Source organism: Toxorhynchites rutilus, chromosome 2 (genome assembly GCF_029784135.1).
Source record: "Toxorhynchites rutilus septentrionalis strain SRP chromosome 2, ASM2978413v1, whole genome shotgun sequence".
Classification (NCBI taxonomy): Eukaryota; Metazoa; Arthropoda; class Insecta; order Diptera; family Culicidae; genus Toxorhynchites; species Toxorhynchites rutilus.
In genome coordinates this window covers 112,961,376-112,977,705 of record NC_073745.1, presented here as the reverse complement: position 1 = coordinate 112,977,705, position 16,330 = coordinate 112,961,376, and the positions used below count along the sequence as shown (strand labels likewise).

General features: G+C 36.5%; 1 protein-coding gene across 4 annotated transcripts in view; it reads right to left on the bottom strand.

Moving 5' to 3' along the window:
- The window catches only part of LOC129769484 (somatostatin receptor type 2-like), a 196,771-nt gene that overhangs the window by 85,174 nt on the left and 95,267 nt on the right, over nucleotides 1-16,330 (bottom strand). For 3 of the 4 annotated variants that reach the window (XM_055771785.1, XM_055771784.1, XM_055771786.1), the window contains one exon: nucleotides 8,338-8,395. The exons of the other annotated variant lie outside the window; for it this stretch is intronic. The gene's annotated coding sequence lies outside the window, so the exon portion shown is untranslated. The remainder of the gene's footprint in view (nucleotides 1-8,337; nucleotides 8,396-16,330) is intronic. 4 annotated transcript variants of the gene reach the window in all.

Below are 16,330 nucleotides of genomic sequence, written 5' to 3'. Positions count from 1 at the left end.
ATATGAGTAAATACCACCATAAGAGAAATTGCAGGAAGTGCAACATGATGAGTTGGTGCTGGAACTAAGTTTTCAATTATTTTCATTCTCATACACATACTACAATACATGTAAATGCAAGGGTTCTGTTGCCATATGGCAGACAAAATACGCTCCATGGATTTGTATCCAGCCGTACATTAACCCTTTCCCGTACAACATCGAGTCTCACTCGTGGGTACAACATAGGGCGCTAGAACGCTCAGCAGGCTAGTGAAATCACTTGATGTGTGACGTATTAAATAATACGGGAAGGGGTTAACGAGGTTCTAAGCTTGGGATGCTGTGTTCGTTTTCTTTCAGTGTTTGAATTATAGTTGGCTAGTGGGATGAACTTTGAACGATATAAATATTTTGTACACATGCATCCAAAGATTTCTAAGACACTGTAATAATGATAAGTATTCATATTTCGTGTTTTAGAGAAGTTTCATCAACTACCTTCTCAAGTTTCCCAGAATTTCAATTAAAAATACGTGCGATGAATAGTAGAATATATAGATGATCCAATGAATTTTACAACTTTTCCTTTTTAGGATACATAAAGATAATCTACGTGGCAGTGTCACATGAGATTTTTGGATTTTCGTTTCGTCGAATGGTCGATAGTTTCCGTTTACATAATCACATCACTTACCACAGTGAATCCTGATTGTTCTTAACCATTCCCACTAACAACTATCCCTTCCATGATAAACGCTAGGGAACCACGCTATAGAGGCGACCCTTCTGGCCTTCGGGCGGCGAATATCATACTAACATTCCTTCCCTTCCCCTGGTGACTGTAAGGACGTGGCCGGCGTCGTTATTGACCATTCAAAGCTCGAATCACCGAGAATTGCACAACGAGAATGATTTGCTAGTCCCAAGCGTCATTCTGTGTGTTCTTTGTGCAATTTGGTTGGTTCAGGTCAATCACGGAGAGCAACTACGAATTGTACAGTCTACCCAAGCTCAAGCTCAAGCTCAAGCTCAAAAACATCAAGTAATTATTTCCATTCAAAACATAAGGATTTGAAACTGCCTTCGGGTGTGCTAATCTGATGGAATTGAATTGAGTTGTGTTGAATTAAGGCTTTAAACCTGATGGAGTATTTTTTTACGCCAAATTCAGACTTTAATAAATGTCGACAATTTATCTTCGAAACGCGAATTGTTCCGGAAATAATAGATAATAAGCGAAAGAAGGATCAAATATAGGGTTGGGGAAAAAGAAATGTCGTATTTTTGATCGAAATTTGACGCTTTATTTAACATACTTAAAATTATCCAATTTAAGTCAAATATGCACCGTTTTGTTCGCAAATTTGTTGCCATTTAGGAGGCAACTTCATTATCCCCCCTTCTCATTTGCAAAAAACTCAGACAGCCAGTTTTCGCAAGCCTCTTTTGAGGCCAACTTAGTATCACCAAGAGCGTTTTGCATGGAACGGAAGATATGATAATCACTTAGAGCCAGGTCCGGACTATACAGTGGGTGCAATAGGACATCCCATCCGAGCTCCCGTAGCTTCTGGCGGGTCATCAAAGATGTGTGAGGCCGAGCGTTGTCCTGGTGCAAAACAACACCATTCCTATTGGTCATTTCTGGCCGCTTCTGGTCAATCGCCTGCTTCAAACGGTCAAGCTGCTCACAGTAGAGAACCGAGTTGAGGGTCTGGCCATAGTTGAGCAGCTCATAGTGGATGATTCCCTTCCAATCACACCAAACACACAGCAAAACCTTCCTGGCCGTCAATCCTGGATTGGCGATGGTTTGGGCCGGCTCACCGCGCTTCGACCACGACTTTTTTCGCTTAAGGTTGTTGTACGTGATCCACTTTTCATCACCAGTCACCATCTTCTTCAAAAATGGGTCGAGTTCGCTCGTTTCAGTAGTGCATCACAGGCGTTGATTCGGTCTAAAAGATTTTTTTTTTGCGTCAACTCGTGTGACACCCATACATCCAGTTTTTTTTTTGGAATCCAATCTTCTACAAATGGTTCCAAACGGTTTTATGGTCTATACCCAGTTCCTGGCCAATCGAGCAAGTGCTAACATGCCGGTCTTCTTGGATGATGTCAACGATTTTATCGGTTTCCACGACGATTGGCCTACCAGTACGGGGTGTATCTTCGACAGCCACTACACCAGAACGAAATAGATCAAACCAACGCTGTGCTGTGCGAATCGTTACAGTATCCGGTCCATAAACTACACGAACTTTTTCGGTCGCCTTCGTAGCAGTTTTACCTCACAGGTAGTAAAAACGTAAAATATGGCGAATTTCTTGCTTGGTGGACTCCATCTTTGCGCGCTATAGCTTGTGACTGAAAAGGACAATCACAACACTGTCAAAACGACACTTGTAGCACAGATTGTCGTCTTTAAATAGCCGTATAGTATGACCCGATGCGATAAGTACAACACAAGGTATGTTTAAGTGTTGTCATATATTGACAATATACGACATTTCTTTTTCCCCAACCCAATATTATTCAAGGGTGAACCGGAGAGTTTTTCTTATGAAGGCTATTATGACAGTTATCATTTTCAACCAGGGAAACTTTGCATATTTTTACAGATAATTTTCATTCAGATAAAGTGAGAGGTACAAAAGTTAGGGAAAAGGATTATTTCAGAAAAATCAGGAAATCAGAGAACGTGCCAAATAGTCTGGAAAAACCTGAAAAATGAGAAAGGTTGGCATCTCTGCTTCACAGAAGAATTCATTCGCATGTTGATGAATTTGCAAACCATCTATAGCTGTAGAAAGAAAACAAAGGCTTCATTGGAGCAATTAACCCATTAGTTCTCAGCGTATGAAATTTAATACGCAAAAATGTCCGTTTTTGAAAAACTGTTTTTGATGAAACTAAAGCGTTCTGATTCTTACTGAGTGTTTATTCAACAAATATCAAAAGCTTATATTCTACCTAAAATTGTTTGTGACCTAGACACAGGCAAAACATCGTTGGTGGTAAACATCTGTGTAGGCAAAACATCTGGTGTTTCATTATGTAATGCTGAAGGCGGGTAGTTTATGCAAAGCATACGGAAGGAAGTAAACTAGGGAAATTTGTCGGAAAGACCTTGAATGTATGTTGTTTAATGTTTAATTGTTTTATGGCTCGTAGTGTTTGTGTTTTATGCCTTGAACATTTGGTTTGCATATGGAAGTTAAGTTTTGATGATACAGTAAATGCTATGAATGCTACACCTTCCCCTTTAAAAAGGATTGGTTTACCTATCCTAATTTTTTTTTCATTATTTACGTAATTCATGATTCGGTATTTACCATCTATTAGTCTAATTTATAATTTTATGATTCTGTTTTTATGAACTATATGCTGAGCTTGGGTCTTTTCGTCGAGTAGAGTTATATTTGGATGAGATACATGTTTGACTTTGAATGGTCTTCTATACACTTTATCTAACTTACTTCTATTGTGATTTTCTAGCATAACTAAATCATTTATTTTAATTTGTATAGGATTTGCTGTTAATTGTTGATTTGTTTCCCTTATATTTTTAATCTTATCCATGATTTCTCGGGTTTTTATTGCTGTATATTGTAATTTGTATTTCAATTCTGAGTAGTAATTATCGTAATTATAAATTGGTTCAATATGCTTAGGGTTTCTTAAATTGTTAGGTATTGAAACCATTTTTCCAAATACTAATTCGAAAGGGGTATATGGCTTATTTGTGCATGGAGTAGTATTATAGCAAAATGAGTAATATGTTAACCAGTCGTCCCAGTCTGTATGAGTTTCGTTAATAAATTGTCTTAAATATTCGTTTAAACAACGATGATTTCGTTCCAGATTTCCTATTGTTTGTGGATGATACGGTGTAGAAAACGAATGTGTGAAATGTAATATTTCTGAAATTTTGTCAAATGTTTCGTTATTGTTTTCTGTGTCTTGGTCTGTTCGGATCATTGAAGGTGTACCATAAATTAGTATGCAACTTTCAATGAATGCTTTTGCAATTGTTATTGCTTGTTTATCTTTGATTGGTTTTACTATAATATATATGGATAAATCGCATTGAATTGTCAGAGCATAACGATTATCGTGATTAGATTTTGGAAATGGTCCTATTGTATCCATTCCTATGGAGTCAAAAACTCTCATAGGAGTGGGTGTGTGCATAAAATTTTCGTTAGTTCTAACTGTATGTTTGTTCTGCTTACATGTGATGCAGTTTTTAACGTAATTGTTTATTGTGGCTTTAATTTTTGGCCATTTGAATAATATTTTGAGTTTACGATATAATCTGTTCGTGCCAACATGTCCACCAAATGCAGAATCATGATTTTCGGCAATAATTTTATTTATCGTTTCTGAATCTTGTATAACCTGCTGTGGTTCATACAGGATTATTTGTAAATTTTCGAGGGTCGCCTTGAAATATTTTTTTCTCGTAGAATCATTGGCGATTATTGTTTGATGATTCATTCTTGTCCTCGCAGAACAATACATGCTCGAGATAAGCGCAGTTATCATCCTTAGTGGAGAATGTTTTGCTACTGGCAAGCGAAACCAAATTACATACAAAATTCCAGAACGATATTTACTTTCTTGGTTATTTAGTCGAAACTCTATAATATAAAATAATAAACTCTTTCTGGTAATCTCAACAACCTCGAAAAGAGTAGCACTGCTTTATTATGATCAAGATTAGCGCAAATGCAATCCTATTTGAAGGGAGTTTTGCAACCAGCACGCGAACCCAAATAAATTATTAACTTATTATAACTTATTGTATAACTTGGTATTTCCAAATAATGTTTAGTGCACAACACCTGCTTCACCATAGCATCAGTTCAATGCATTGATGCAATGTCAAAGGCTCCAACGAAGCCTTTATGATGACGGAAAACAAACAATGTCAACTGCTTGGAAGAAGGCTAAATTCATTACTAATACCCTAACGCAAAAATTTCCCTCTCGCTATATCCCCTTCTTGTCGCCACGTTCGGACCGACATGTTCACCCGCAATAGAGCAATACGTTAAAACGCACGCACGTAAACACACAAAAATATTCATATATCGATGGCTTGAAGCAAATAAATATGCACACACTTATCTCCGTTTTACGCTCTTCTCCACAGAAGTCCTTTTTATTAATATTGCCGGTCTAGATCAGCTTAGCTGTCATCCTTTGTGGAGACAGTTTTGCTACCGTCATGCGAAACCAAATCACAGACAAAATTCCAAAACATTTATTTTCTTGGTGAGCTGACGATAGCCTAGCTTGATGATTCCCCACACAATCGTGTAGCTCAGAACCTTGATGCAATGGCGTCAGTTTGATGCAAATATTGCAATGTTAGAGACATCAGCGAGTCAGTAATTTAGTCGCGTCCACATTTCAATCCGAAACTAAGACATGTGAGACTTTAAACTTCTTTAGTTCATTCGTCCCTACCCTTAAAAAAGGCTCTTGGAAAACTTTACTTTTTCTTCGTATTACCCCTCCACTCCTCACCATCCAGCTCGCCCAGCAACGATATTGATCAGTCAGCGTCCTCACGAAGAATGAAAGTTCGCCTCATTCTTTCTTTCTTTGTTTTTAAGAGGCTTTAAACTTTGCAGTTCATTCGCCTCTAAGGTTGCCTCAGCGAGATCCACTGTTTATACTCTAGGCAAATATTCCCCTTCGTTCTTCTCCCTTTCCTTTGTTCACGGAGTCATACGATTTCCCCTCCGTTGCTCGTCCATAAGTTGCTCGTTATTGACATTGGGAAAGCAACAAATGGACAGAACAAGTGTATGGAAAAATGGAAACGCGTACAGTTTTCATGAATTTTAACCATTTACACACCATGGGACTGTAATGTATAGCATATCAAACAAATCTTAGGGAATTTCCGATTCGTTTTGTATGTAAATCGCCAAAATCCGTTCGCAGCAAAAATAGTTATCAACGTTAACTTTATTTCATGAAAACGTGACCTATTTTCTGATTTGGCACCCTTAATGAAAGACGTAGTTCTACGTCAAAAATAATTTCTGTGGTTGTTTTCTTTTATAATATTAATCTTAATATAATTGAAAGAAATTCCAATAACGACTAAAAATACACAGTTCCAACGTTACAGAGACACGCACAGTCTGTGAGTGTACGAGTCACGATTTTGCGCGCGATTACAGGAGAGTTAAAGCTGGAATGTCGTAGATTAGTATAAGCAGAATGATATTGATTTTATTGCAAAAAGTACGAATCCACCAAATTTAACGTAAAACTACGAAATGATTGTATTCAATTCGGTTGTTTGCAGATTATTATTTTACGAATAAATCTTTAGTAGACAGTTTTGGTAGCCAGTTTCCGTTAAATCAAACCATTTACGGTTCGGGAATCGTAGCGTATAGCATATCAAACAAATCCGCTTTAGCTAGTATGCAAAACATAAAAGTTCGTTCGCAGTAAAAATAGTTATCAACGCTGAAACTGTTTCATAACAACTTCAGATTTGACACCCTGAAAGACGTAGTCCTAAGTCAAAAATAAGAGCGAGTCGAGGCCGATTATGGGCGCGGGGTGGATCAAACAGTAAAATATTGAACTATTGAACTATTTTTGAAGGCTTAGATAAAGCCAACAGAACCAGTGATCTTCATTCTGCCCAACATTAGTTTTGAGCTTTCTCCCAAACAGCCATTTTCTCGTACATTCGCGATCGATAACAGACGTCGCCGAATTTCAATTGAACAGGATAAATCCGACACCCTAAGGTTTTACACATATTTTCACGACCTTCCATGTTTCTTCGACTTCAAATCGTTACAGAACCTCTCTTCAACTCTTCATAAACCATTCTACAATATTATATATTGTATATATTAGGTTGGGGAAAAAGTAATCCATTATTTTCTCGGTTGCTGGCTTTATTGATCAATATCTCGCGTAATATCGATCATGAAAATTCAAGTATGGGTTCGTTATAAAGGTGACATTTTACACTGAAAAATTCTTTTGCTGTTTTTTTGTTTCAGTTGTGAGATACAGGATGTTAACAATGGAGGTCAACAAAGAATAAAATCGGTACATTTTACACTTTTTCTTTTAGAAATGCGAAAATGCAAGCCACAAGCGAAAATGCAACCGCTGAAGCTGGAATGGTGTTTATAGTACCGATACTGTTTTGTTGTTTTATTTTTTTTTTAAATTTAATCTCTGCTGTCAACAAATGGAGCGTTTGAAGCTAGCGATCGCCAGAAACGTCCAGAATTGACCAACAGAAGATGCGTTGTGTTCCATCAGAACAACGCAAAGCCACACCATTCAGAGAGCTTGATTGGGATGTTTTGATACATCCGCCATATAGTCCGGACCGGGCACCAAGCGATTACCACCTTTTCCTCGCATTGCAAAATTTCCAGAGTGATAAGGAATTAGAATCAACAGAAAATCGTAAAAATCTATTGCTAGAGTTTTTCGTCAATAAGGACCAATAGTTCTATGCTAGAGACATTATGACGCTACCTATAGAATGGAAAAAAAAATTATAACAAAACGGTGCATATTAGACCTAAATCGGACAATCAGGAGCATTTAAAAAATATATAGGAAAATATTTTCAAAACGGCCTGGTTCAAATAGTTTTTCCTCAACACTAATGTACAGTCAGCAGTACAATGAAGTACTTCGGAACCACTTCTGTTTTTGCATCAAAAACACCGTGATAATTGGGTAATTTAGCATCAATTCATAACAACCGGAAAGTCAAGACATGGTTCATTGAATGGGGGCTTCAGATTCTGGACTGGTCAGCTTGTTTACCAAATCAAAACCCTATCAAGAACTTATGAGGAGTCATCGTACGAATAGTAGATGCAGCTTACAAGCAGTATGAGTGATTTGAAGAGCTCAAACGAGCAGTATCCTCTGCGTAGAACGAGATACACACTACAACATGGCGCAACTTGGTCAAAACCACCCCGAATGGGTTATTTGGTCTGTTTGAGAGCTAAAGAATACCCATTAATTAGAAACTTATTGTAATTCATGTAAAATTAACGTTAATTTTGCAAAGGAGTGAGAGTTTTTCCATCTGGTTCTATAGTTATGAAACACTGGAGTTTCAGTTTTTTTATTGTTTCCTGAACACAACAAATAGTTCAAATGGTCAGTCTTATAAATGAAGATAGTTATTATATCCTACACTGTATACTTCAATTCAACAGACATCTTACATATCTCTGGAAACTCAGAAGAAATAAGTGGTTCTATAGTTGTGAAACGCAATGTATCAATAAAAAATAGATAAATGTGAACAGTAATATTTGATTAGACCAGACTGACCTGTATCCCTTTGTTTTTAAAATACACATATTAAACAAACGCGGTGTTCGCCGGAAATCTGGAAATAATGAAAGATATAAAGTCAATGAAAACAGATAATGAAAACTGTGGAAAATTTATTTCACAACATCAAATCAATCCCATACAGACAAATTGTGCTCAATTATGCAACGTGCAAACCAAACCATGATTATTGTTATCAGCAACCCAAAAAGAATGTCCTTTCCTAACCCTTTGCAATCAGAATTCAAACAGAAATGCTGTTTCCATGCCACACCAACAAGCCAATTCACAATAAAAACTGATTCATGAGTGCCTTTCAATTGACAGGTCCACTTAGTATGTATTCTTCAACATTTTTTTCTTCATTTTGTTTGTTTGAGAACCCCGTGTAGATGTGAAAAGAAAGAACATCGTAGATGCGAGCCATCGGATCCATACCACATCGGTTGAATGGTCACCGTGTTTTTTTTTTTGCGAAGGCTATATCCAGCCCAAGTAAGCAAAAAAATCTGAGTATGATTTATTGCCCGATACCATTACCGTATGCGAAAGTATTCCGACTCCAGAGAGTCTTTGAGTGGGACTTTGTGTGGGTTTTTTCATTCTTTCTAATCAATGGGATGTGTTTTCATATGTCATAGATACAGAGCATAAAATTTTCGATTTTCCAGCGGAATCAATCCGTATTCCAAGGTCATCTAACTCCGAATTATATCGAATAATCGACGGCTGTTTGTCATTTTGTAAGCCTCAAGCAACCTATTGACTCATAATGAGTTTTAGATTCATGATGAACATTTATAAGTAGCAAGTAGTAGCATAATGCGAACAGTCAATGAATCCCGACTCAACAAATAAATCAATTCTAATTCAAATTCAGTTTCATAATTCAATTTCCTTTCGACCGGCATCCTGCCCGACAAGGTTCTGTCGGAAACATCATGGACTGCGAATTCGAACATTATCATCCACAGGTCGCAGTCGTGCCGAACATCCACTAAACCAGGAAATGATGGAAGCTATCATTTAATATTTATGAATCGTGATGTTCGCCTCGCTTAGCTCGACGGTGTTCAGCGTTTGCGATACTAAATACTAAACAGTTGCAGTATCTGTGGCCACCCATCTTGCGGGGTAGCCAGCGCAAAACTAGCAGCTTGTGACTAGCACGACATCGCCACTTGTTTGCATGTTGATATTAATTAATTAGACACCCAAATTGACGTGAGATTATGCACTGGGATGTAACGTTGGGAAGACTATAAGCGTGCCTTAAGAGCAAAATAACGATCCAATCGTTCAGGTCGTTCATGCTCGAAGATGTAGATTAGTGAACGCAATGGTGTAACTTTTTTGGCTAAAAAACCTAATCAATTTTATCGTGAATGGCATCGTCTGGAACACTACCCGAGCGTTTACGGGAGGAATCGACGCATGGCAATTTTGTGCTTCCACAGAGATGTTTGTTTTTTTGATAGGTTAATCAAATGTTAGACTGATTCCAACTTCACAAAACACTTAAATCAAAACAAAGAACAACACGAAAGTTCTACCGCTTTTATCAAACGAACTTCGCTGTTTGTCATTCGCATTATTACAAAGGAAAATGAATTCGGTGGAAAATATGGGAAGAGTAAACAACAAATCCAAATTGGATTACTGCGAAACGCAAATTTATGCTTGATCTTTAGCTAGTCAAAAAGAAGAGAGAATGATTTTTCGAATGACTTAAACATATGCGTCACACATTCTAGCCATAACTTTATTCATCATTTCGCTGACGTTTTATTACCACATATATTTTACAGAACTTAGCAAGGAATAAGTTCTGCATGCTGTCACATAAAACGAGAAACATATCGCTCCCTTACCGTTCATTTGTTATTGCACACATGCTCTGCTCTGCGAAGAACAAACGCGGCATAAGAACGATTTTTTATCGAGAAATTTTACGATACTTGAATGTTAATGCGGGATAAGCACCAGGAGTTTGGAGCAAATATTAGTGAAAATGGTTTAACCCTACAAAAAGGGAGCATAGTTATATGATCCCTAATTGACCCAAATTTTGATTTGAATGCAGAGAATAATGATTTTTAGCTCTGGGAATGACCCTTTCCATGAAGTTATGCAGCACCACGAATATCAAGTTAATTTTTTTATCGTTTTAAATTTGAAACGATAAATTGGTGCTTGTCATCAACTTTTTTGAAGATAATGTTATCCGAATGCTGACCTCTGTTACGCTTGAGGACTTTTGGAGAAGACGGTATTCTTTTGTAAACAAAACCTACAAACGTCTGAACAAAGCTTTACACGTCGACTATTTAATCGCATCCAAACGAATTTGCGTGCTAACCCAAGTGGGTCCTGGATGTATGCTGATAAACAGAGGAAAAAGTTTGGTCTGCCTACCGTGATGACGCGTAACAATACTGAAGCTTCTACCAGAGAAGGCATTTGCGAGTTGTTCCGACAGCAATTCAGAGGTGTTTTCTTCAGTGAAAGTCTCGACAGTAATCAAGTTTCTGCAACCGTTAGAAATGCTCCCAGCCTGTCATCGATAGGAGCATATCCAGCGATCTATGTCGTACAAGATGCCTGCTCTAGATTAACCCTTTAACGGGCCATGGGAACTAGGCAACGAATCGACTCCAACTTCCGAGAACATAATCCTTCCATTAAGTATAACACATATTTATATTTGAAAAAAAAAATGGTGGCAATATAGTTGCCACGGCCCGTTAACCCCAAAAACCAGTGTTGGAAAAAATCATCTTCGCTAAGATCAAATGCATAGATTTTCGGGCTAGGTTGCATCGAAAACCTATATATTCCAAATGAAAATTAAAATGACAGATCCAGGCAACCATTGAATATGAGCAAATGAACTTTTGTCCTTCAATATGTTTTGATGTTTATTTTTTCCACCCAGTGTCATTTTCATTTTGATTATCGGAAACATCAGAACTGAATTTCATTTCAGCCAAATGAATATCAGCTGTTGTTAACTTCTAACCTGAGGCTGCTGTGTGCGGTTGGGTATTGCAGTTGCCGGATGCTGTAATCGGAAATACCTTATGAAATTCCCGATGTCGCAAATGACTTGACGGTAGCTAAAACTACACGTTGTATCCATTCTGCATATGCCGTTGCTACCGTCTCGCCAAATAAAATTTATTTACTTAAATTCACTGCCAGAACGAATATCGTTTCGGATGTGATGAATATCAATTTGTTGCTTTTGATATCCAAAGTATAAATAACAGCGAAGTTATGAACCCCACTCAATGTCGCATTCATTCATTATAGCAAATTTGCTCATGCAACAGCGATATGAACAAAATGAACTCGTTTGTTATTGTCATCAAAATAATGAGGGCAGTGTGTTTCAAGCTGAAATAAAGTCATTTACACTGGAACAAAATCATATTCGTTGCTCGTGAATATTTGTTGATATTCTAAGACACTGCCAAAAACACTTCACTTCATAGCGCATTTAGTAATGCAAATATCAAAACAATAATTCTAGTTCAGTGATATCGATTATTTCGGCGAAATATTGTAATTCTAGTACAACGAAATAATCTGTTTGTATATAGAGTTTCAAAAAAAAATATTTTTTCATCAAATACACCATTTATTTTATTGAAAAAACTACATGGCCTCACACAGTAGATCCTAAATAGTACGTTTGCAGTGAAAAACTTTTGAACTTGTTGCATTTTCATCGAATTTAAACAGAAGTTTCTGCCGGCGCTCTAAAATCGTGGTTTTGATGCATAAAAATGACTCTCAAATTAATATCGTACATTTTTAGTAGCCCAAAAAAAATTGAAGTATTGCCAGATACCTTTGGAAGATTTTGGCTGAGTAAAATATTGAAATAATAGGAGTACCGGTAAGTTTTCTTCGTTGATTATAAACATAATATTCAAAGCATTGCCCATCGCCAAGTATGGAAAAGTTCATTCGCTTATTTCTCCACACCTAATTATAGATCACTCTTGTATCTGCTTGGAATAATCATGGCGAAAAAAAAAGAATGCAGCAAGCAATCGTGAGATTGCACGATAAATAATTTTACACTCCCCGACCATCTTCATTCGGGACTAATAGTGAACATAACAAAACAAAGAGTGGAAAACAACCTAATCTGGACCGCCTAAGCAAATCGCCTAATATTTCCAAACCAATACGGTCTAAATAAACAATGTCACATTGTATACTGAGCTACACTTGTTCTCTCTCAATCAATAATGTCATAATTATATCAAGCTTCAAATTACTAAATATATCATAAAATAAAAGAGATGATTTTTGGACATTAAAATTTAATGCGGGGTAATTTGGACCGTCTGTGGGGTGATTTGGTCCAGTGTGTGTTTCATCGAAAAAACATACTTATGTTTATGTAAATTATTTTGGAATAATGTTACAATCAGTAACAGTGTTCTGGGATCGATACCAGGTGTCTTGGCCAGATTCCAGACCAGAAAAAATGGATTGAGACCATATCGAATTCTGCATGGATATTTTCACTATTGTTCGAGCATTTTCAAAACATTGTAGATGCTTGGTCAAAGAAAATCCGTTCTTGATGGCCTGCATTGCTCTTTCTATCTTTTCCTTCTTCCAACGTCGTCTGCCCATCCTATTTTTGTAATTCAGCGGCATCTGGAATCAATTAGATCAAAGAAAAGGACCAATTCACCCCACAAAAACATGTCCATGTCAGCCCACACAACAGGCAAAAATAAAAATGCAATTAATTTCATTTTTTGTTATCGAACTTACAGGTTCGCTATATTAAATTGTTCCTCTTCTGTAGGTGAACAGAACTTTACTGCACAATACACGAAAAGTTTGTTTAATTAGCGGGAAAAACCTTAAAATCACGATCGGAAAACTCACATTTTTTGACAATCATAGTGCTTGTTTTGTTCATGCTACCGTTTCCTTCCACTTGTCGAATTTTACCAAAGTTTTCCTACGTTAGGTACATACGGTTCAACAATAAAAGGAGATGACAGGAGATGATCCAAGTAGAGCCGTACTTTTTGAGATTAAGGGGTAGTCCAAATCAACCCGTATGTTCAACTCACCCCGTGTTATCCTACTTTTTTCCTTGTTTCCTTGTCCCGCTCACCAATAACTTGCGTCAACACTTTCGTCGCCCAAAGCGATTCGGTCGAGTTTCTTGCGGGGCCCAAATTTAACTGTCGGTGTGCTAGAGAATAAGCGGGCAACGACAAAAATGGATTCTAGTTCGAATCAGGACTACTTTTCTGATGAATCTAAATGAAATCAACCGGAAGCTTTTCAAAATAATGTTTCGGCCAATTTTACAGTGTTGCCAATGATTATAAAAAAAGAAATTAAACAGAACGTACTTGCTCCTATATACTATATACGAAGACGATGAATAACTACAATTTTATTGGAGAATATGGAATATTCTGTTCAATCAATTGCGAAGATTCTGTGAGTATATCATACCAAGAACATATGTCACTTTTCTTGGAAAATAATCGTCATAAACTATATCACATTTGGCAACTCCGACTTTTCACGTGATTCGTTTCCATTGTTCTATGCGCTTGGTAGATAAAAAGCTGAAAGAAGAAGCAAGTTGCACTTTTTTTCTGAGAATAAGATTAATAATTGCGCAACTCGGATATGCCTCTGTTTATTCCAAAAAGTCCAAAAAGACGCACGATCGCATCTGAAAGCGAGCGATGTGGCACAACTCTTCTGATAAACATACTAGGCCGTGCTAAATAAAACCGTTTGTGATTTTTTTATTATTCTACATATTCCATACTTACATTCAAGTGCCTGATTTTGGAACATGGGACAACTATGCGTAGAATGGTAGTACGATTATATGAAAGTTGACCCAATCTTACCCCTTAGAGGGGGTGACAATGGGTCAAAGTAGGGAACATTACTTTCTATTAAGAATTCTGTTTAGAAATCAATTTCTCAATAATTTCAAGATAATTTAACAACATGTAAGTGTCTTAAATGATTATTTGAGCTACGGAAATAGTGTCAAATTCCATGTCAAACCGATATAGTAGTTCTCAGATTTTCGTGAAAAGTGGTAGTTTTGCTCCTTATCACAAAACATTAGACCCGTATTTTTATCATTAGGGTGATCATTTCCATTTTAGGGTTTTCCAAAAAAATCAATTTTTCCCATTTTGTTTTCCAAAAAATGACTTTTTTTTTAATTCATAACATTTAAACTACTGTACCGATTCGGGTGATCTACATATCAAATTAAAGCCAATTAGCTAGTCTCTTTTCAATACTACTTTACTACTACTACTGGCAGAAACTTTGGATTTTAGCATTGTAATTATTCATTGTATTTTTTTATAGTTTACATTGTCTCGGGACCAAGGGTGCCATATTTTTTTATATTTTTTCTTTAAAGCTTAGATTTTTTAGATGACATATCCAAAGTTCAGAGATGCGTTGTTTTGTGTTATTGAGCTATGATTTTTGAAAATTAATCGATGGTCCGAAAATCATTTTTCCCTTTTTTTTCATTTTTTCCCTTTTTTTTCCAAAAATGACTTTTTTTAGTTCATAACTTTTAAACTACTGCGCCGATTCAGATGATCGATATACCAATTTGAAGCCACATGAAATACCTCATATGCATCACAAAAATTGGATTCTAGTCAAATGTTGTACAGTCGCATAGGAATATTGAACGAAAACTGAAAATATGTTAACTTTTCCAAATCACTTGAAAAAAAACCTCTCTGATATTCGAATATGTTATGTAAAAAACCTTAGCTTTCAAGAAAATAAAAATATGATGACCTTAGTTCTGAAACCATGTAAGCTATGAAAAACAATTACAATAAATAATTACGAAAACAAGCGTAAGTGTTTTTTCAAATGTTATATTTTTCAAACAACTCGCTCATTGGCTTTAATTTGATATATCGATCATCTAAGTCAGTACAGTAGTTTCAACGCTATTAATTTTTAGGAAAGGTCATTTTTGAAAAAAAGGGAGAAAAGTTGATTTTTCGGACCACAAAAAAATGGAAATGGCCACCCTGATGAAAAAATAAAAAATACGGGTCTAATATTTTACGATGTAGAACAAAACTACAAATTTTCATAAAAATCCGTCAATCACTTTATCGGTTTGGCATGGAATTCAATTTTGTTCTTGACCTATTCTAACCCTCACCCAGTGTAAATAAGAGATCATTTCGAAAATGTTGAAATCGGAAAACTTTTTCGATATTCAAAATCAGCAATAACTCATCTGGCAAGACTAGAAAGAATTATTCTATCCAATATTTAACATTATAGTAGTTCTGTATAATGCTGGGCATGAGATTTTTCTGGGGTGTTATTTGATGGCTATTTATACATCGAATTTTGATTAATCATTCAATACTAACTATTTGTAACAAACCCCCTCACCCCCATCGACGGTACCATTCATTTGTTTCCCTAATGAAGGTGATCTTACAATGACTATTTTTACCGATTTTGCAAACTAAAATTTACAAGATCCGATATTGTTAGAAGTAAGCATATTTGAACAAATTTGAACCAAAAATTGCATAAATATTCATAATTATCAGAAGGCGTTAGATTCTGGAATCGCATTTGTCTTCTCGTTTTGAGTGGAAACCGTTGTTTCCTACTAAGAAATGTCAACATCCTGCCAGGAGATACGAGAAATAAGTATATCGCCCACATACAGTTGGACAAGTTGGTACATGAATAATTCGAGAAACCTTCAGCGACGCTTTATTCCTCGCTAGAGCAAGCACATTTCAGACCGTCACTCACATTTGCAATTTAACGCAATAAATTGTTCGTCTAAGCGCACTGTTTTGAACGGCAATGGAGAATTCCACTCGACGACAAACGAAAGAATTCTGCGACTCAACTTCCAAGATCTATTTCAGAATCAATTAAAAACTTTTCCGAAGTTTCTGAGCGGAACAGT